General features: G+C 46.3%; 7 non-coding genes and 1 pseudogene across 7 annotated transcripts; all 8 read left to right on the top strand.

Annotated features, from left to right (window-relative positions):
• The first annotated feature begins 503 nt into the window (after positions 1 to 503).
• Positions 504 to 694, top strand: LOC130347386 (U2 spliceosomal RNA). The gene has a single exon (XR_008885326.1). It is a non-coding gene; the product is annotated as a U2 spliceosomal RNA (small nuclear RNA).
• A 2,074-nt stretch (positions 695 to 2,768) lies between these two features.
• Positions 2,769 to 2,959, top strand: LOC130347384 (U2 spliceosomal RNA). The gene has a single exon (XR_008885325.1). It is a non-coding gene; the product is annotated as a U2 spliceosomal RNA (small nuclear RNA).
• Positions 2,960 to 5,043: 2,084 nt separating this feature from the next.
• LOC130347383 (U2 spliceosomal RNA) lies at positions 5,044 to 5,234 on the top strand. The gene has a single exon (XR_008885324.1). It is a non-coding gene; the product is annotated as a U2 spliceosomal RNA (small nuclear RNA).
• A 2,088-nt stretch (positions 5,235 to 7,322) lies between these two features.
• Positions 7,323 to 7,513, top strand: LOC130347432 (U2 spliceosomal RNA). Its single transcript, XR_008885366.1, has one exon. It is a non-coding gene; the product is annotated as a U2 spliceosomal RNA (small nuclear RNA).
• Positions 7,514 to 9,603: 2,090 nt separating this feature from the next.
• Positions 9,604 to 9,794, top strand: LOC130347420 (U2 spliceosomal RNA). The gene has a single exon (XR_008885356.1). It is a non-coding gene; the product is annotated as a U2 spliceosomal RNA (small nuclear RNA).
• Positions 9,795 to 11,872: 2,078 nt separating this feature from the next.
• LOC130347407 (U2 spliceosomal RNA) lies at positions 11,873 to 12,063 on the top strand. Its single transcript, XR_008885345.1, has one exon. It is a non-coding gene; the product is annotated as a U2 spliceosomal RNA (small nuclear RNA).
• A 2,090-nt stretch (positions 12,064 to 14,153) lies between these two features.
• Positions 14,154 to 14,232, top strand: LOC130347382 (U2 spliceosomal RNA; annotated as a pseudogene).
• A 5,529-nt stretch (positions 14,233 to 19,761) lies between these two features.
• Positions 19,762 to 19,947, top strand: LOC130347429 (U2 spliceosomal RNA). The gene has a single exon (XR_008885365.1). It is a non-coding gene; the product is annotated as a U2 spliceosomal RNA (small nuclear RNA).
• Positions 19,948 to 20,290: the final 343 nt, after the last annotated feature.

Below are 20,290 nucleotides of genomic sequence, written 5' to 3'. Positions count from 1 at the left end.
TTATGAGGAGCATCAGCACTGCTCTGCCTGAGCAGAACCATCACCGCCATAGGTTGTCAAATAACCCGGATTTAACCCACACAGGTAAGTCCAATGGGGTGCAGGCATGTCCTCTATGCTTACAGCTTCCCGTGGGTGTTGGTTTGATACCGTTTGGGGACAGCCAAGGAGGCATCTGCAGGCAACAAAGGTAGGTGTGTGCTTGTGTGTGTGTTTCCTATGCAGATCCTAAGCCCAGTGTCACATGCAAGTAGGAGGAGTAAGAAGGGTTCCTGGCAAATCCGGGTTATGGATTGCATTTAAAAAGGCCCCGTGGGAGTGCAATGGGCCCCTGTCTTGCTGCTTAGCAATAATGGTATGGGTTTAGGTTCTGCTGTGTGTACTGGTGGTTGACTGCCCCCCAGCCCAGAGTGTGCATGGAAAATTGTCTGGCAGCCTCCCTGACAGCAAGCAGTGATAGTGCCCATGAAGGGGACCTTGTTGGGCCCGCCCCTTTCACGGTTATCGCTTCTCGGCCTTTTGGCTAAGATCAAGTGTAGTATCTGTTCTTATCAGTTTAATATCTGATACGTCCCCTATCTGGGGACCATATATTAAATGGATTTTTGAGAACGGGGGCCGATTTCGAAGCTTGCTTCCGTCGCCCTATGCATTGACCCGATATGGCAGTATCTTCGGGTACAGTGCACCACCCCCTTACAGGGTTAAAAAGAAAGATTCCTACTTTCATTGCTACCTGCTTGCTGGCTAGCCAGCTAGCCAGCCCTGTGGGCCTTGCTGCTGCTGCAGCCAAAAAACAAAAGGTGGTGCTGCTGCTGCTTCTGCTTCTGCTTGTGTCTGGCCCCTGTTGGAGCGTCCAGGCACAGGACTTCTGCTGCTGCTGACTAAATGGCCTCCTTAATTGGATCATTTGAGTAGCCAGCACACCTGTGCAGGTAGGGCATGACATGATAGGCAGCTGCCTTGATAGCGGGTGGGTGCTGAATGTTCCTAATTGACAAAATAAGATTAATGCTTATGAAGAAATATAAAATCTCATCCCTTCCCCAATATCGCGCCACACCCCTACCCCTTAATTCCCTGGTTGAACGTGATGGACATATGTCTTTTTTCGACCGTACTAACTATGTAACTATGTAACATAACATGGGGGGGGGGGGTCTCCTGGCTGTTCACACAGGTGTGTCATTGCTGTACATTGACCATGCATTGCTTCTGTGGTATTGCAAAGGCAAAGACAAATGCTTCCAGCCATCCATTGCACTAATGGATTGGTCATCAGCTGGCTGTCTATGTCCCGCATCAATATAGACCAAAGTACAGAGGGTTAGGCTATGCTATTGTGCACCTACCTGATGCATCAGAAGGTGCGAGGCCCTTGCTAAATTCTGTGCACAGACTTTGAGATCTATGCTTTAGACTGTATCTAAACCTGCTCCAACATGGACTGACATTCTGGCCTACTTTCAGCCGATGCGACTTGTCTGTCGCTGAACAGTCGCTTTTTATGTATTCAGCACCTATGTATAATGTTGTAAAAATGCTCTAGAAGCTAAAGTCGCAGAAATGTCACACATATTTGGCCTGCAACTTTCTGTGCGACAAATTCAGACAGGAAAAATCAGTATAAATCCTTAGAAAATTATCCCCCAGTGTCTCCATCTGCTGGCGGTATTGAATAAGCATTGCTGCACTGATGGGGTATGCATTAGACGAAAAAAAAGAAGAAAAAGAAGAATAATACGCCCAGAAAAGAGGCGAAAAGGAGAAAAACGTAAAAAAACGTGAAAAAAAAGTAAGAGGAAGAGAAGGGAAAAAAAGGTGGAAATGGGTTTAAAAGTGATTTCGGCGGAGAAATATATATATATATATATATATATATATATATATATATATGCGCACACACACACATAGATATAAACGTATTCTCCGTTGAGATATTGCAGCCGCTGCTGTGTCCAGGCCCAGGAGCCTTAGCACTGTGCTGTGATGTCACTCAATACCACTGACATCACTAGGTGTAAACAACATCTCTCCTTTGCTGTGTATGTGACTATGGAGCTGTTTGGTGATGTCGTCTATTACGGCCTTCATAGAAGCAACAGGAGATTGTTGCATCCATCTTGAACCCTCAGAACTACAGTGCTATGATGTCACTCACTTCCACAGGCCTTGCAGAGTGTAAACAACAACAACCCAGCTTTGTTGTGTATGTAACCAAAGGGATTTGTGATGTCACCTAGAACCTTCACAGCAGCGACAGCTTTATGAGGAGCATCAGCACTGCTCTGCCTGAGCAGAACCATCACCGCCATAGGTTGTCAAATAACCCGGATTTAACCCACACAGGTAAGTCCAATGGGGTGCAGGCATGTCCTCTATGCTTACAGCTTCCCGTGGGTGTTGGTTTGATACCGTTTGGGGACAGCCAAGGAGGCATCTGCAGGCAACAAAGGTAGGTGTGTGCTTGTGTGTGTGTTTCCTATGCAGATCCTAAGCCCAGTGTCACATGCAAGTAGGAGGAGTAAGAAGGGTTCCTGGCAAATCCGGGTTATGGATTGCATTTAAAAAGGCCCCGTGGGAGTGCAATGGGCCCCTGTCTTGCTGCTTAGCAATAATGGTATGGGTTTAGGTTCTGCTGTGTGTACTGGTGGTTGACTGCCCCCCAGCCCAGAGTGTGCATGGAAAATTGTCTGGCAGCCTCCCTGACAGCAAGCAGTGATAGTGCCCATGAAGGGGACCTTGTTGGGCCCGCCCCTTTCACGGTTATCGCTTCTCGGCCTTTTGGCTAAGATCAAGTGTAGTATCTGTTCTTATCAGTTTAATATCTGATACGTCCCCTATCTGGGGACCATATATTAAATGGATTTTTGAGAACGGGGGCCGATTTCGAAGCTTGCTTCCGTCGCCCTATGCATTGACCCGATATGGCAGTATCTTCGGGTACAGTGCACCACCCCCTTACAGGGTTAAAAAGAAAGATTCCTACTTTCATTGCTACCTGCTTGCTGGCTAGCCAGCTAGCCAGCCCTGTGGGCCTTGCTGCTGCTGCAGCCAAAAAACAAAAGGTGGTGCTGCTGCTGCTTCTGCTGCTTCTGCTTCTGCTTGTGTCTGGCCCCTGTTGGAGCGTCCAGGCACAGGACTTCTGCTGCTGCTGACTAAATGGCCTCCTTAATTGGATCATTTGAGTAGCCAGCACACCTGTGCAGGTAGGGCATGACATGATAGGCAGCTGCCTTGATAGCGGGTGGGTGCTGAATGTTCCTAATTGACAAAATAAGATTAATGCTTATGAAGAAATATAAAATCTCATCCCTTCCCCAATATCGCGCCACACCCCTACCCCTTAATTCCCTGGTTGAACGTGATGGACATATGTCTTTTTTCGACCGTACTAACTATGTAACTATGTAACATAACATGGGGGGGGGGGTCTCCTGGCTGTTCACACAGGTGTGTCATTGCTGTACATTGACCATGCATTGCTTCTGTGGTATTGCAAAGGCAAAGACAAATGCTTCCAGCCATCCATTGCACTAATGGATTGGTCATCAGCTGGCTGTCTATGTCCCGCATCAATATAGACCAAAGTACAGAGGGTTAGGCTATGCTATTGTGCACCTACCTGATGCATCAGAAGGTGCGAGGCCCTTGCTAAATTCTGTGCACAGACTTTGAGATCTATGCTTTAGACTGTATCTAAACCTGCTCCAACATGGACTGACATTCTGGCCTACTTTCAGCCGATGCGACTTGTCTGTCGCTGAACAGTCGCTTTTTATGTATTCAGCACCTATGTATAATGTTGTAAAAATGCTCTAGAAGCTAAAGTCGCAGAAATGTCACACATATTTGGCCTGCAACTTTCTGTGCGACAAATTCAGACAGGAAAAATCAGTATAAATCCTTAGAAAATTATCCCCCAGTGTCTCCATCTGCTGGCGGTATTGAATAAGCATTGCTGCACTGATGGGGTATGCATTAGACGAAAAAAAAGAAGAAAAAGAAGAATAATACGCCCAGAAAAGAGGCGAAAAGGAGAAAAACGTAAAAAAACGTGAAAAAAAAGTAAGAGGAAGAGAAGGGAAAAAAAGGTGGAAATGGGTTTAAAAGTGATTTCGGCGGAGAAATATATATATATATATATATATATATATATATATATATATATGCGCACACACACACATAGATATAAACGTATTCTCCGTTGAGATATTGCAGCCGCTGCTGTGTCCAGGCCCAGGAGCCTTAGCACTGTGCTGTGATGTCACTCAATACCACTGACATCACTAGGTGTAAACAACATCTCTCCTTTGCTGTGTATGTGACTATGGAGCTGTTTGGTGATGTCGTCTATTACGGCCTTCATAGAAGCAACAGGAGATTGTTGCATCCATCTTGAACCCTCAGAACTACAGTGCTATGATGTCACTCACTTCCACAGGCCTTGCAGAGTGTAAACAACAACAACCCAGCTTTGTTGTGTATGTAACCAAAGGGATTTGTGATGTCACCTAGAACCTTCACAGCAGCGACAGCTTTATGAGGAGCATCAGCACTGCTCTGCCTGAGCAGAACCATCACCGCCATAGGTTGTCAAATAACCCGGATTTAACCCACACAGGTAAGTCCAATGGGGTGCAGGCATGTCCTCTATGCTTACAGCTTCCCGTGGGTGTTGGTTTGATACCGTTTGGGGACAGCCAAGGAGGCATCTGCAGGCAACAAAGGTAGGTGTGTGCTTGTGTGTGTGTTTCCTATGCAGATCCTAAGCCCAGTGTCACATGCAAGTAGGAGGAGTAAGAAGGGTTCCTGGCAAATCCGGGTTATGGATTGCATTTAAAAAGGCCCCGTGGGAGTGCAATGGGCCCTTGTCTTGCTGCTTAGCAATAATGGTATGGGTTTAGGTTCTGCTGTGTGTACTGGTGGTTGACTGCCCCCCAGCCCAGAGTGTGCATGGAAAATTGTCTGGCAGCCTCCCTGACAGCAAGCAGTGATAGTGCCCATGAAGGGGACCTTGTTGGGCCCGCCCCTTTCACGGTTATCGCTTCTCGGCCTTTTGGCTAAGATCAAGTGTAGTATCTGTTCTTATCAGTTTAATATCTGATACGTCCCCTATCTGGGGACCATATATTAAATGGATTTTTGAGAACGGGGGCCGATTTCGAAGCTTGCTTCCGTCGCCCTATGCATTGACCCGATATGGCAGTATCTTCGGGTACAGTGCACCACCCCCTTACAGGGTTAAAAAGAAAGATTCCTACTTTCATTGCTACCTGCTTGCTGGCTAGCCAGCTAGCCAGCCCTGTGGGCCTTGCTGCTGCTGCAGCCAAAAAACAAAAGGTGGTGCTGCTGCTGCTTCTGCTGCTTCTGCTTCTGCTTGTGTCTGGCCCCTGTTGGAGCGTCCAGGCACAGGACTTCTGCTGCTGCTGACTAAATGGCCTCCTTAATTGGATCATTTGAGTAGCCAGCACACCTGTGCAGGTAGGGCATGACATGATAGGCAGCTGCCTTGATAGCGGGTGGGTGCTGAATGTTCCTAATTGACAAAATAAGATTAATGCTTATGAAGAAATATAAAATCTCATCCCTTCCCCAATATCGCGCCACACCCCTACCCCTTAATTCCCTGGTTGAACGTGATGGACATATGTCTTTTTTCGACCGTACTAACTATGTAACTATGTAACATAACATGGGGGGGGGGGGGTCTCCTGGCTGTTCACACAGGTGTGTCATTGCTGTACATTGACCATGCATTGCTTCTGTGGTATTGCAAAGGCAAAGACAAATGCTTCCAGCCATCCATTGCACTAATGGATTGGTCATCAGCTGGCTGTCTATGTCCCGCATCAATATAGACCAAAGTACAGAGGGTTAGGCTATGCTATTGTGCACCTACCTGATGCATCAGAAGGTGCGAGGCCCTTGCTAAATTCTGTGCACAGACTTTGAGATCTATGCTTTAGACTGTATCTAAACCTGCTCCAACATGGACTGACATTCTGGCCTACTTTCAGCCGATGCGACTTGTCTGTCGCTGAACAGTCGCTTTTTATGTATTCAGCACCTATGTATAATGTTGTAAAAATGCTCTAGAAGCTAAAGTCGCAGAAATGTCACACATATTTGGCCTGCAACTTTCTGTGCGACAAATTCAGACAGGAAAAATCAGTATAAATCCTTAGAAAATTATCCCCCAGTGTCTCCATCTGCTGGCGGTATTGAATAAGCATTGCTGCACTGATGGGGTATGCATTAGACGAAAAAAAAGAAGAAAAAGAAGAATAATACGCCCAGAAAAGAGGCGAAAAGGAGAAAAACGTAAAAAAACGTGAAAAAAAAGTAAGAGGAAGAGAAGGGAAAAAAAGGTGGAAATGGGTTTAAAAGTGATTTCGGCGGAGAAATATATATATATATATATATATATATATATATATATATATATATGCGCACACACACACATAGATATAAACGTATTCTCCGTTGAGATATTGCAGCCGCTGCTGTGTCCAGGCCCAGGAGCCTTAGCACTGTGCTGTGATGTCACTCAATACCACTGACATCACTAGGTGTAAACAACATCTCTCCTTTGCTGTGTATGTGACTATGGAGCTGTTTGGTGATGTCGTCTATTACGGCCTTCATAGAAGCAACAGGAGATTGTTGCATCCATCTTGAACCCTCAGAACTACAGTGCTATGATGTCACTCACTTCCACAGGCCTTGCAGAGTGTAAACAACAACAACCCAGCTTTGTTGTGTATGTAACCAAAGGGATTTGTGATGTCACCTAGAACCTTCACAGCAGCGACAGCTTTATGAGGAGCATCAGCACTGCTCTGCCTGAGCAGAACCATCACCGCCATAGGTTGTCAAATAACCCGGATTTAACCCACACAGGTAAGTCCAATGGGGTGCAGGCATGTCCTCTATGCTTACAGCTTCCCGTGGGTGTTGGTTTGATACCGTTTGGGGACAGCCAAGGAGGCATCTGCAGGCAACAAAGGTAGGTGTGTGCTTGTGTGTGTGTTTCCTATGCAGATCCTAAGCCCAGTGTCACATGCAAGTAGGAGGAGTAAGAAGGGTTCCTGGCAAATCCGGGTTATGGATTGCATTTAAAAAGGCCCCGTGGGAGTGCAATGGGCCCCTGTCTTGCTGCTTAGCAATAATGGTATGGGTTTAGGTTCTGCTGTGTGTACTGGTGGTTGACTGCCCCCCAGCCCAGAGTGTGCATGGAAAATTGTCTGGCAGCCTCCCTGACAGCAAGCAGTGATAGTGCCCATGAAGGGGACCTTGTTGGGCCCGCCCCTTTCACGGTTATCGCTTCTCGGCCTTTTGGCTAAGATCAAGTGTAGTATCTGTTCTTATCAGTTTAATATCTGATACGTCCCCTATCTGGGGACCATATATTAAATGGATTTTTGAGAACGGGGGCCGATTTCGAAGCTTGCTTCCGTCGCCCTATGCATTGACCCGATATGGCAGTATCTTCGGGTACAGTGCACCACCCCCTTACAGGGTTAAAAAGAAAGATTCCTACTTTCATTGCTACCTGCTTGCTGGCTAGCCAGCTAGCCAGCCCTGTGGGCCTTGCTGCTGCTGCAGCCAAAAAACAAAAGGTGGTGCTGCTGCTGCTTCTGCTGCTTCTGCTTCTGCTTGTGTCTGGCCCCTGTTGGAGCGTCCAGGCACAGGACTTCTGCTGCTGCTGACTAAATGGCCTCCTTAATTGGATCATTTGAGTAGCCAGCACACCTGTGCAGGTAGGGCATGACATGATAGGCAGCTGCCTTGATAGCGGGTGGGTGCTGAATGTTCCTAATTGACAAAATAAGATTAATGCTTATGAAGAAATATAAAATCTCATCCCTTCCCCAATATCGCGCCACACCCCTACCCCTTAATTCCCTGGTTGAACGTGATGGACATATGTCTTTTTTCGACCGTACTAACTATGTAACTATGTAACATAACATGGGGGGGGGGGGGTCTCCTGGCTGTTCACACAGGTGTGTCATTGCTGTACATTGACCATGCATTGCTTCTGTGGTATTGCAAAGGCAAAGACAAATGCTTCCAGCCATCCATTGCACTAATGGATTGGTCATCAGCTGGCTGTCTATGTCCCGCATCAATATAGACCAAAGTACAGAGGGTTAGGCTATGCTATTGTGCACCTACCTGATGCATCAGAAGGTGCGAGGCCCTTGCTAAATTCTGTGCACAGACTTTGAGATCTATGCTTTAGACTGTATCTAAACCTGCTCCAACATGGACTGACATTCTGGCCTACTTTCAGCCGATGCGACTTGTCTGTCGCTGAACAGTCGCTTTTTATGTATTCAGCACCTATGTATAATGTTGTAAAAATGCTCTAGAAGCTAAAGTCGCAGAAATGTCACACATATTTGGCCTGCAACTTTCTGTGCGACAAATTCAGACAGGAAAAATCAGTATAAATCCTTAGAAAATTATCCCCCAGTGTCTCCATCTGCTGGCGGTATTGAATAAGCATTGCTGCACTGATGGGGTATGCATTAGACGAAAAAAAAGAAGAAAAAGAAGAATAATACGCCCAGAAAAGAGGCGAAAAGGAGAAAAACGTAAAAAAACGTGAAAAAAAAGTAAGAGGAAGAGAAGGGAAAAAAAGGTGGAAATGGGTTTAAAAGTGATTTCGGCGGAGAAATATATATATATATATATATATATATATATATATATATATATATATGCGCACACACACACATAGATATAAACGTATTCTCCGTTGAGATATTGCAGCCGCTGCTGTGTCCAGGCCCAGGAGCCTTAGCACTGTGCTGTGATGTCACTCAATACCACTGACATCACTAGGTGTAAACAACATCTCTCCTTTGCTGTGTATGTGACTATGGAGCTGTTTGGTGATGTCGTCTATTACGGCCTTCATAGAAGCAACAGGAGATTGTTGCATCCATCTTGAACCCTCAGAACTACAGTGCTATGATGTCACTCACTTCCACAGGCCTTGCAGAGTGTAAACAACAACAACCCAGCTTTGTTGTGTATGTAACCAAAGGGATTTGTGATGTCACCTAGAACCTTCACAGCAGCGACAGCTTTATGAGGAGCATCAGCACTGCTCTGCCTGAGCAGAACCATCACCGCCATAGGTTGTCAAATAACCCGGATTTAACCCACACAGGTAAGTCCAATGGGGTGCAGGCATGTCCTCTATGCTTACAGCTTCCCGTGGGTGTTGGTTTGATACCGTTTGGGGACAGCCAAGGAGGCATCTGCAGGCAACAAAGGTAGGTGTGTGCTTGTGTGTGTGTTTCCTATGCAGATCCTAAGCCCAGTGTCACATGCAAGTAGGAGGAGTAAGAAGGGTTCCTGGCAAATCCGGGTTATGGATTGCATTTAAAAAGGCCCCGTGGGAGTGCAATGGGCCCCTGTCTTGCTGCTTAGCAATAATGGTATGGGTTTAGGTTCTGCTGTGTGTACTGGTGGTTGACTGCCCCCCAGCCCAGAGTGTGCATGGAAAATTGTCTGGCAGCCTCCCTGACAGCAAGCAGTGATAGTGCCCATGAAGGGGACCTTGTTGGGCCCGCCCCTTTCACGGTTATCGCTTCTCGGCCTTTTGGCTAAGATCAAGTGTAGTATCTGTTCTTATCAGTTTAATATCTGATACGTCCCCTATCTGGGGACCATATATTAAATGGATTTTTGAGAACGGGGGCCGATTTCGAAGCTTGCTTCCGTCGCCCTATGCATTGACCCGATATGGCAGTATCTTCGGGTACAGTGCACCACCCCCTTACAGGGTTAAAAAGAAAGATTCCTACTTTCATTGCTACCTGCTTGCTGGCTAGCCAGCTAGCCAGCCCTGTGGGCCTTGCTGCTGCTGCAGCCAAAAAACAAAAGGTGGTGCTGCTGCTGCTTCTGCTGCTTCTGCTTCTGCTTGTGTCTGGCCCCTGTTGGAGCGTCCAGGCACAGGACTTCTGCTGCTGCTGACTAAATGGCCTCCTTAATTGGATCATTTGAGTAGCCAGCACACCTGTGCAGGTAGGGCATGACATGATAGGCAGCTGCCTTGATAGCGGGTGGGTGCTGAATGTTCCTAATTGACAAAATAAGATTAATGCTTATGAAGAAATATAAAATCTCATCCCTTCCCCAATATCGCGCCACACCCCTACCCCTTAATTCCCTGGTTGAACGTGATGGACATATGTCTTTTTTCGACCGTACTAACTATGTAACTATGTAACATAACATGGGGGGGGGGGGGGGTCTCCTGGCTGTTCACACAGGTGTGTCATTGCTGTACATTGACCATGCATTGCTTCTGTGGTATTGCAAAGGCAAAGACAAATGCTTCCAGCCATCCATTGCACTAATGGATTGGTCATCAGCTGGCTGTCTATGTCCCGCATCAATATAGACCAAAGTACAGAGGGTTAGGCTATGCTATTGTGCACCTACCTGATGCATCAGAAGGTGCGAGGCCCTTGCTAAATTCTGTGCACAGACTTTGAGATCTATGCTTTAGACTGTATCTAAACCTGCTCCAACATGGACTGACATTCTGGCCTACTTTCAGCCGATGCGACTTGTCTGTCGCTGAACAGTCGCTTTTTATGTATTCAGCACCTATGTATAATGTTGTAAAAATGCTCTAGAAGCTAAAGTCGCAGAAATGTCACACATATTTGGCCTGCAACTTTCTGTGCGACAAATTCAGACAGGAAAAATCAGTATAAATCCTTAGAAAATTATCCCCCAGTGTCTCCATCTGCTGGCGGTATTGAATAAGCATTGCTGCACTGATGGGGTATGCATTAGACGAAAAAAAAGAAGAAAAAGAAGAATAATACGCCCAGAAAAGAGGCGAAAAGGAGAAAAACGTAAAAAAACGTGAAAAAAAAGTAAGAGGAAGAGAAGGGAAAAAAAGGTGGAAATGGGTTTAAAAGTGATTTCGGCGGAGAAATATATATATATATATATATATATATATATATGCGCACACACACACATAGATATAAACGTATTCTCCGTTGAGATATTGCAGCCGCTGCTGTGTCCAGGCCCAGGAGCCTTAGCACTGTGCTGTGATGTCACTCAATACCACTGACATCACTAGGTGTAAACAACATCTCTCCTTTGCTGTGTATGTGACTATGGAGCTGTTTGGTGATGTCGTCTATTACGGCCTTCATAGAAGCAACAGGAGATTGTTGCATCCATCTTGAACCCTCAGAACTACAGTGCTATGATGTCACTCACTTCCACAGGCCTTGCAGAGTGTAAACAACAACAACCCAGCTTTGTTGTGTATGTAACCAAAGGGATTTGTGATGTCACCTAGAACCTTCACAGCAGCGACAGCTTTATGAGGAGCATCAGCACTGCTCTGCCTGAGCAGAACCATCACCGCCATAGGTTGTCAAATAACCCGGATTTAACCCACACAGGTAAGTCCAATGGGGTGCAGGCATGTCCTCTATGCTTACAGCTTCCCGTGGGTGTTGGTTTGATACCGTTTGGGGACAGCCAAGGAGGCATCTGCAGGCAACAAAGGTAGGTGTGTGCTTGTGTGTGTGTTTCCTATGCAGATCCTAAGCCCAGTGTCACATGCAAGTAGGAGGAGTAAGAAGGGTTCCTGGCAAATCCGGGTTATGGATTGCATTTAAAAAGGCCCCGTGGGAGTGCAATGGGCCCCTGTCTTGCTGCTTAGCAATAATGGTATGGGTTTAGGTTCTGCTGTGTGTACTGGTGGTTGACTGCCCCCCAGCCCAGAGTGTGCATGGAAAATTGTCTGGCAGCCTCCCTGACAGCAAGCAGTGATAGTGCCCATGAAGGGGACCTTGTTGGGCCCGCCCCTTTCACGGTTATCGCTTCTCGGCCTTTTGGCTAAGATCAAGTGTAGTATCTGTTCTTATCAGTTTAATATCTGATACGTCCCCTATCTGGGGACCATATATTAAATGGATTTTTGAGAACGGGGGCCGATTTCGAAGCTTGCTTCCGTCGCCCTATGCATTGACCCGATATGGCAGTATCTTCGGGTACAGTGCACCACCCCCTTACAGGGTTAAAAAGAAAGATTCCTACTTTCATTGCTACCTGCTTGCTGGCTAGCCAGCTAGCCAGCCCTGTGGGCCTTGCTGCTGCTGCAGCCAAAAAACAAAAGGTGGTGCTGCTGCTGCTTCTGCTGCTTCTGCTTCTGCTTGTGTCTGGCCCCTGTTGGAGCGTCCAGGCACAGGACTTCTGCTGCTGCTGACTAAATGGCCTCCTTAATTGGATCATTTGAGTAGCCAGCACACCTGTGCAGGTAGGGCATGACATGATAGGCAGCTGCCTTGATAGCGGGTGGGTGCTGAATGTTCCTAATTGACAAAATAAGATTAATGCTTATGAAGAAATATAAAATCTCATCCCTTCCCCAATATCGCGCCACACCCCTACCCCTTAATTCCCTGGTTGAACGTGATGGACATATGTCTTTTTTCGACCGTACTAACTATGTAACTATGTAACATAACATGGGGGGGGGGGGGGGGGTCTCCTGGCTGTTCACACAGGTGTGTCATTGCTGTACATTGACCATGCATTGCTTCTGTGGTATTGCAAAGGCAAAGACAAATGCTTCCAGCCATCCATTGCACTAATGGATTGGTCATCAGCTGGCTGTCTATGTCCCGCATCAATATAGACCAAAGTACAGAGGGTTAGGCTATGCTATTGTGCACCTACCTGATGCATCAGAAGGTGCGAGGCCCTTGCTAAATTCTGTGCACAGACTTTGAGATCTATGCTTTAGACTGTATCTAAACCTGCTCCAACATGGACTGACATTCTGGCCTACTTTCAGCCGATGCGACTTGTCTGTCGCTGAACAGTCGCTTTTTATGTATTCAGCACCTATGTATAATGTTGTAAAAATGCTCTAGAAGCTAAAGTCGCAGAAATGTCACACATATTTGGCCTGCAACTTTCTGTGCGACAAATTCAGACAGGAAAAATCAGTATAAATCCTTAGAAAATTATCCCCCAGTGTCTCCATCTGCTGGCGGTATTGAATAAGCATTGCTGCACTGATGGGGTATGCATTAGACGAAAAAAAAGAAGAAAAAGAAGAATAATACGCCCAGAAAAGAGGCGAAAAGGAGAAAAACGTAAAAAAACGTGAAAAAAAAGTAAGAGGAAGAGAAGGGAAAAAAAGGTGGAAATGGGTTTAAAAGTGATTTCGGCGGAGAAATATATATATATATATATATATATATATATATATATATATATGCGCACACACACACATAGATATAAACGTATTCTCCGTTGAGATATTGCAGCCGCTGCTGTGTCCAGGCCCAGGAGCCTTAGCACTGTGCTGTGATGTCACTCAATACCACTGACATCACTAGGTGTAAACAACATCTCTCCTTTGCTGTGTATGTGACTATGGAGCTGTTTGGTGATGTCGTCTATTACGGCCTTCATAGAAGCAACAGGAGATTGTTGCATCCATCTTGAACCCTCAGAACTACAGTGCTATGATGTCACTCACTTCCACAGGCCTTGCAGAGTGTAAACAACAACAACCCAGCTTTGTTGTGTATGTAACCAAAGGGATTTGTGATGTCACCTAGAACCTTCACAGCAGCGACAGCTTTATGAGGAGCATCAGCACTGCTCTGCCTGAGCAGAACCATCACCGCCATAGGTTGTCAAATAACCCGGATTTAACCCACACAGGTAAGTCCAATGGGGTGCAGGCATGTCCTCTATGCTTACAGCTTCCCGTGGGTGTTGGTTTGATACCGTTTGGGGACAGCCAAGGAGGCATCTGCAGGCAACAAAGGTAGGTGTGTGCTTGTGTGTGTGTTTCCTATGCAGATCCTAAGCCCAGTGTCACATGCAAGTAGGAGGAGTAAGAAGGGTTCCTGGCAAATCCGGGTTATGGATTGCATTTAAAAAGGCCCCGTGGGAGTGCAATGGGCCCCTGTCTTGCTGCTTAGCAATAATGGTATGGGTTTAGGTTCTGCTGTGTGTACTGGTGGTTGACTGCCCCCCAGCCCAGAGTGTGCATGGAAAATTGTCTGGCAGCCTCCCTGACAGCAAGCAGTGATAGTGCCCATGAAGGGGACCTTGTTGGGCCCGCCCCTTTCACGGTTATCGCTTCTCGGCCTTTTGGCTAAGATCAAGTGTAGTATCTGCATTTGGTCTGGTCGGAAGGTGTCTGTGGTACCCCGCTTCTCGGCCTTGGGGGATTGTCTCTCCTTACGGAGGGACTTCACCCCCTTGCTGCTATTGGGGAGCGGGCTTAGTCCACAGACAACGGGTTGCGATCCCCCTGTCTCTGGGACCTTGTGTCTCAGAAGGCATTTTCGGTACATTGAGCGTTACCTGTAGCTTCGGAAGCACCTAGGGTACCCCCGACCTCTGCCTTGGGTAAGGGTTCCGCTTTTATAGCGGGATTCCGAGCCCCTGCTGCTATTGGGGAAGGGGCTTAGTCCCTGGGTGTGGAAGATGCCGTTCTCCTGGGCTTTCCCCTCTGGGGAAATGTCGATGCGAAATACCATCCGCATAGAGGTGTCGGAGAGCCATCGTCAGTTGAAGAACCTCCGCTTCATTGCGGAGGTGATTCTTCTTGACTACTTCCGCCTCAATAGGGAGGACATCCTGTGTCTAAATGACCAGGAAAGCCGTGGCCTGTATACCGTCACCTTCACGGCCACGGCGTGTTGCGATAACATCTATGCAACCTTGTCTGGTGCGGACCAGAGGGACGATCGACTCGACGGTCTTTCGTTCCAGTTCCTCTATGGTGAGGAACATATACCGTTGGTGGTGGCTATGCACAGCCCTCATGTGACCACGGAGGATATAGCCACTTTTCTTCGGCGATACTGCGAAGAGGTGCGATTCGCAAACAAAATCTTGAACTCCGTGCGGTTCTGGAACGGCAAGAGGAAGTTCTGGGTCAAGCTCCGTAAGGATCCCGGTGGTATTGGGGGTCTTTGCCATCCGCCCCCAAATTTTGCCATCGGGAGAGTTCGGGGCTTCCTGTTCTATCCTCAAATGCCTATGTATTGCCGAAATTGCTTGAGGTTTGGCCACACCCAGGAGACCTGCGGCGCGGAGCGTGTGATTCGCTGCAATAGGTGTGGCCAAGAAGGTCACATAGCCTCAAGATGTAGCCATTCGATAAGGTGCAACCTCTGCGGAGAGGAAAATCACGATTTTAATTCCTGTCCCCATAAAGCAAAAACTACGATGGGTGGGTCAAGGCTGGGCCCACCCAAAGAGGGGACAGGACAAAAGACGTCCTTTTTTAAGATGCCCAAACCCCAGATGGCAGGTACTGATGGGTCCAGGCCCAAGACCTCTGGTGCTCCATCGGGGGGCCCACCGGTGGTAGTGCTAGGGGGAGGCCATGGGGATTCCACGAAGCCCGGGCGGGTGATCGAGTTTACTGCCCGGGAAATTGAAAGACGTCGATCGACTTCCTACCTGGCTCAAGAGCCCGCCGAAACTTCTGAAGGGGGCTCACCTGTGGCGGGTGGCAGCCGACGGGCCTCGGTGGGGGCAAAGGTGGACCCAAAATTACAGCATAAGCCAGGTACTGGCTTGGCCCAGGGTCGCCCTGCTCCGGACGAAGAGGCCCCGGTGAAAGCCCGCCGGAAGGGGAGCCAGGTGGCCAGGTCTGAGCCCGGTCCTGTTACTCCGCCTATACAGGACAGGGCCAAGAAGACAAGTGGCGCCAAACCAGGGTTTGCTGCCCCGCCAGCAGTGGACCCGGTGGGTAAAACTGGCCATCGTCGATCGATGGGGAAGTTGGAGCAACAGTCCTCAGCAACGCTTGCTGGGGAACAAGCGATGAAAACTTCCCAAGGTAGCGGCAAAGGTTCCGGAAAAGAGGCCTCACAGGCCCCTGTGCAGCAGTTCCAGTCGTCAAATGATGAAAGAAGACGCAGATCCATCAGCCGGGGGCCAGAGATTACATCGAGTGAGAGCAACACAGAGGATATGGACAGCAGTGTGACATTTAAAAGACAAAGAGAAGAAGAAGAGGAAGACATTCAAAGGAAAGCGGCGTGCCGTAGTTCGGATGAGAGCGAGCTCAGGGTCGGGGCATCATCGATCTCAAGCTCCGACCCTCAGAACATCAAGGAGCTGATGACCCCGCAGGCGGGGGATGACGGTACGCAGCTTATTATTGACTTTGATTCTCCAAGCACGGACTCTCCATAAACTATGCCTATCCCTGTAAAAATTGCCTCACTCAATGTGAGGTCCTTAAAGAGCCCTGATCGCAGGGCTGCTTTATTTTCTTATCTAGAGACATGTGACTTTGACCTTTGCCTGCTACAAGAATGTGGAATCCCTAGTAAAATGGACTATAAAGACTTAAAAGAAGACTGGAAGCTGGGCCCATCCATATGGTCCGGTGCAAATGACTGTCGTTCTGTGGGTGTTGGGCTGCTCTGCCGAGGCCAGTCCTTTTCTATTCATACAGTAACTGAGATTGTGCCTGGCAGAGCTCTTTTAATTCATCTATATTTTAATGGACTTTTAATTCGTGTTTTAAATGTGTATGCCCCTCCTGATAAACAGGAGCGGGCAGAACTATTTGAAATTTTACCACTGTTTTGTGTTGGGTCTTCCCCCCTGCTGGTGGGAGGTGATTTTAACTGCATACGTGATGGGGAACACCGGCAGGGTGGGGATATTAATCGTAAAGACCGCACTTCTTACCTGCTTAAAAATTTTATTGATGATTTTAATTTGAAAGATTGCTGGAAGGATCTCTTGCCGGAGGACCCGGGCGCCACATGGTCCAATGGAAGAGTGAGCTCCAGAATCGATTTTATTTTTTCCTCTAGAGCTTTTAAACCCCTGAAATGCACGCTCGAGCAGAATATCTTCTCTGATCATAAGCTCCTCTTGGTGGGCCTGGAGCTAGAGGGGGAGCAAAAAGCAAAAAGGGGCCTCTGGAGATTAAACACCACACTCCTAGAGGACCCTGAGATAAAAGAGGAGTTTGTGCGGACCTACCAGTGCTGGCAATCACAAAGAAAACCCCACGAGCCTATGCTGCACTGGTGGGAGGGCACCAAATCTAAAATTAGATTTTTTTTTATCAAAGCAGGTAAGAAGAAGGCAAAAATGGAAAAACAGTGGTTTTATGTTCTTAACATGCGTTTAAATGTACTTTTTAAATTGAAAGAAGCTGGTATGGATGTAGAAAATGATATTTTAAACCTTAAAACTGAAATAAAACATGCCATAGAAAAGAAAGGGAAACAAATCATTTTTAACTCACATGTGCAGCACCTGGAGGAGGGCGAGAAATGTTCCCGTTTCTTTTTTAAAAAAGTGATGAATAGGAGGGATATCATCCAAAACCTTGAGGGTGAATCCACTCCAAAAGGCATGTTAGATGCAGTTTTTAACTTCTACCAGCTTCTTTTTAATAAGAAAGATCTTAATCCATCCTTTTTAGAACATGTTCTTAATTCCCTTGATTTTAAGCTAGATGTTTTAGACCAGGAGGTTTTATCCCGTGATCTTAACTTAGATGAACTTTTATTTGTTTTTAAAAGTTTTTCTAGTGGGAAGGCCCCTGGGGAAGATGGTTTACCCATCGAATTTTATTTAGCTTTTTGGGATATTTTAAAGGATGATATGGTTTTATTGTATAAAGAAACTTTTATTGTTAATGAACTTCCCCCTTCCTGGAGGAGGGGGATTGTATCATTACTTTTTAAAAAGGGTGAAAAGGATATGCTAAAAAATTGGCGCCCCATCACACTTTTAAATGTCGATTATAAAGTTTTAGCCAAGTTATTAGCTGTCCGTTTTAAACCTTTTATTCATAAATTAATTCACCCAAATCAGGTTTGTGGGGTACCTGGAAGGTCTATAGCTGAATCCCTAAATATTTTAAGAGATGTTTTATGGTATTTTAAGGATAGAAATCAAACTGTAGCAATTTTATCCTTAGACTTTGAAAAAGCCTTTGATAGGGTCTCCCATGAATACCTGTTTTTAGTTCTTAAAAAGATGGCAGTGCCTGAAACGATTTTAAGCCGAATCATGCTTTTATACCGATCCTGTTTTAGTCAAGTCTCTGTTAATGGCTTTTTAACCAGCGGTGTTCCTCTTTTATCAGGTGTCAAACAGGGCTGCCCCCTGTCCCCACTCCTTTTTATTTGCGCAATCGAACCACTGATGGCCCTCCTCAGAAAAGACCGGGTAGTAAGAGGCGTACCGATACCTGGTGGAGGAGGGACCCATCTAAAGGTGTTGGGGTACATGGATGATGTCACCATACTGTGCCCGGACTCTCCATCCATGAGGGGGGCATTGAGGAACACCAGCTATTTCTGCGAGGTCTCTGGTTTTAAGCTAAACACAGATAAATGTGACTGTTTTTATATTGGCTCCTGGGATTCATCCATCACCCCAGGAGTCACAATGCAACAGGATCAAATTAAAGTTTTAGGTATTGTTTTTAACCAGGTCAATGATGGGAGCCCTAACTGGGATTCAGCTATAGCTAAGATGGAGAAGAAGATTTTAATGTGGAATCTTAGAAACCTTACCATGGAGGGGAAGATTTTAATAATAAAAATGGTTTTACTCCCTATTATGCTATACATTGCCATGGTATTTCCTCCATCTATTTTATACATTAAAAAAGTAACTAGAATTGTTTTTACTTTTTTATGGGGTTCAAAAATGGAGAAATTAAAGCGTGATTTTATGTACAAAAGTAAAGATAATGGCGGGAAAGATGTTCCTAACCTTTTTACTTTCTTTTACATAAAGTATTTCTGTTTCTGTTTTAAAATTATTAAATCCGATGGCATTTTTAGCTGCTTTTTAAGGTACGCTGCGGGCATGGTTTTTAAAAGATGGTTGCGCATCCCTCTGAACGCTCCGGTGCTTCTGTGTCCCCCAAAACATTATGTGGTGTTGGAAAAGACAGTCAGGCTCCTAGGTCTCCAAGATTTGGAGCCTGACATACTGGGGGACCAGAGAAAGGTATCAAAGGTCCTCAGGCGGAGTGAGGTTACCCTGGCAGTGTCCAATTTCACACAGGCAAGATCCAAAAAGGTATGGCGGAACGTGTACGGGAAGTTTCTGGCGAATGTACACAGGGATCTTGCCTGGGCAATCGTCCACCAGTGCCTCCCTACTCGTGAGTTCCAGCACAGGCGAGGACTGGTGGCGAGAGCCAAGTGCCCGAGAGATGGCTGCGGAGTGGACGAAACGGTGCTGCACATATTTTGGAACTGCCCTTTTGCACGGGAGCTTTGGAGGAAGGTAGGCCCACTTTTGAAGTGGGCCTGCGGCCTAAAAGATTTTAATCACGAATGTGTCTTTTACGGTCTTTTTAACTGCCCCAATTTTAAACAGCAGATGATCTGCTGGATGATTATTAATTGTTTTAAAAATGCCATCTGGAAAGTTAGGAACATCTTACTTTTTAAACATGATTTTATTGATGTTAAAAACTGTATAAAGCTGGCCCTGAGTGAGATGTACATCTATTACCTTAGAGACAAGAAACAGTTGGGGGCCAGCGAGGCAGCATCCATGTGGTGTCTGCCTCTATGGAACGAAATAACAGTATAATCAGTTTTTTATGACATTTGTATAATGTTTTATCCTGCCGTTTTTATTTTTTCTCCTTTTATTACTGGTTTTATTATTTGTATTTTAAAACTTTTGTGAACCTTTTATTATTTAGCATTTTAAATTTTGTATGGTTTCTTATTTATTCAATAAAATTTTGTTGAAACCTTATCTGTTCTTATCAGTTTAATATCTGATACGTCCCCTATCTGGGGACCATATATTAAATGGATTTTTGAGAACGGGGGCCGATTTCGAAGCTTGCTTCCGTCGCCCTATGCATTGACCCGATATGGCAGTATCTTCGGGTACAGTGCACCACCCCCTTACAGGGTTAAAAAGAAAGATTCCTACTTTCATTGCTACCTGCTTGCTGGCTAGCCAGCTAGCCAGCCCTGTGGGCCTTGCTGCTGCTGCAGCCAAAAAACAAAAGGTGGTGCTGCTGCTGCTTCTGCTGCTTCTGCTTCTGCTTGTGTCTGGCCCCTGTTGGAGCGTCCAGGCACAGGACTTCTGCTGCTGCTGACTAAATGGCCTCCTTAATTGGATCATTTGAGTAGCCAGCACACCTGTGCAGGTAGGGCATGACATGATAGGCAGCTGCCTTGATAGCGGGTGGGTGCTGAATGTTCCTAATTGACAAAATAAGATTAATGCTTATGAAGAAATA

This window comes from Hyla sarda, unplaced genomic scaffold (assembly GCF_029499605.1).
Source record: "Hyla sarda isolate aHylSar1 unplaced genomic scaffold, aHylSar1.hap1 scaffold_837, whole genome shotgun sequence".
NCBI lineage: Eukaryota > Metazoa > Chordata > Amphibia > Anura > Hylidae > Hyla > Hyla sarda.
This window is presented reverse-complemented; position numbering and strand designations above follow the sequence as displayed.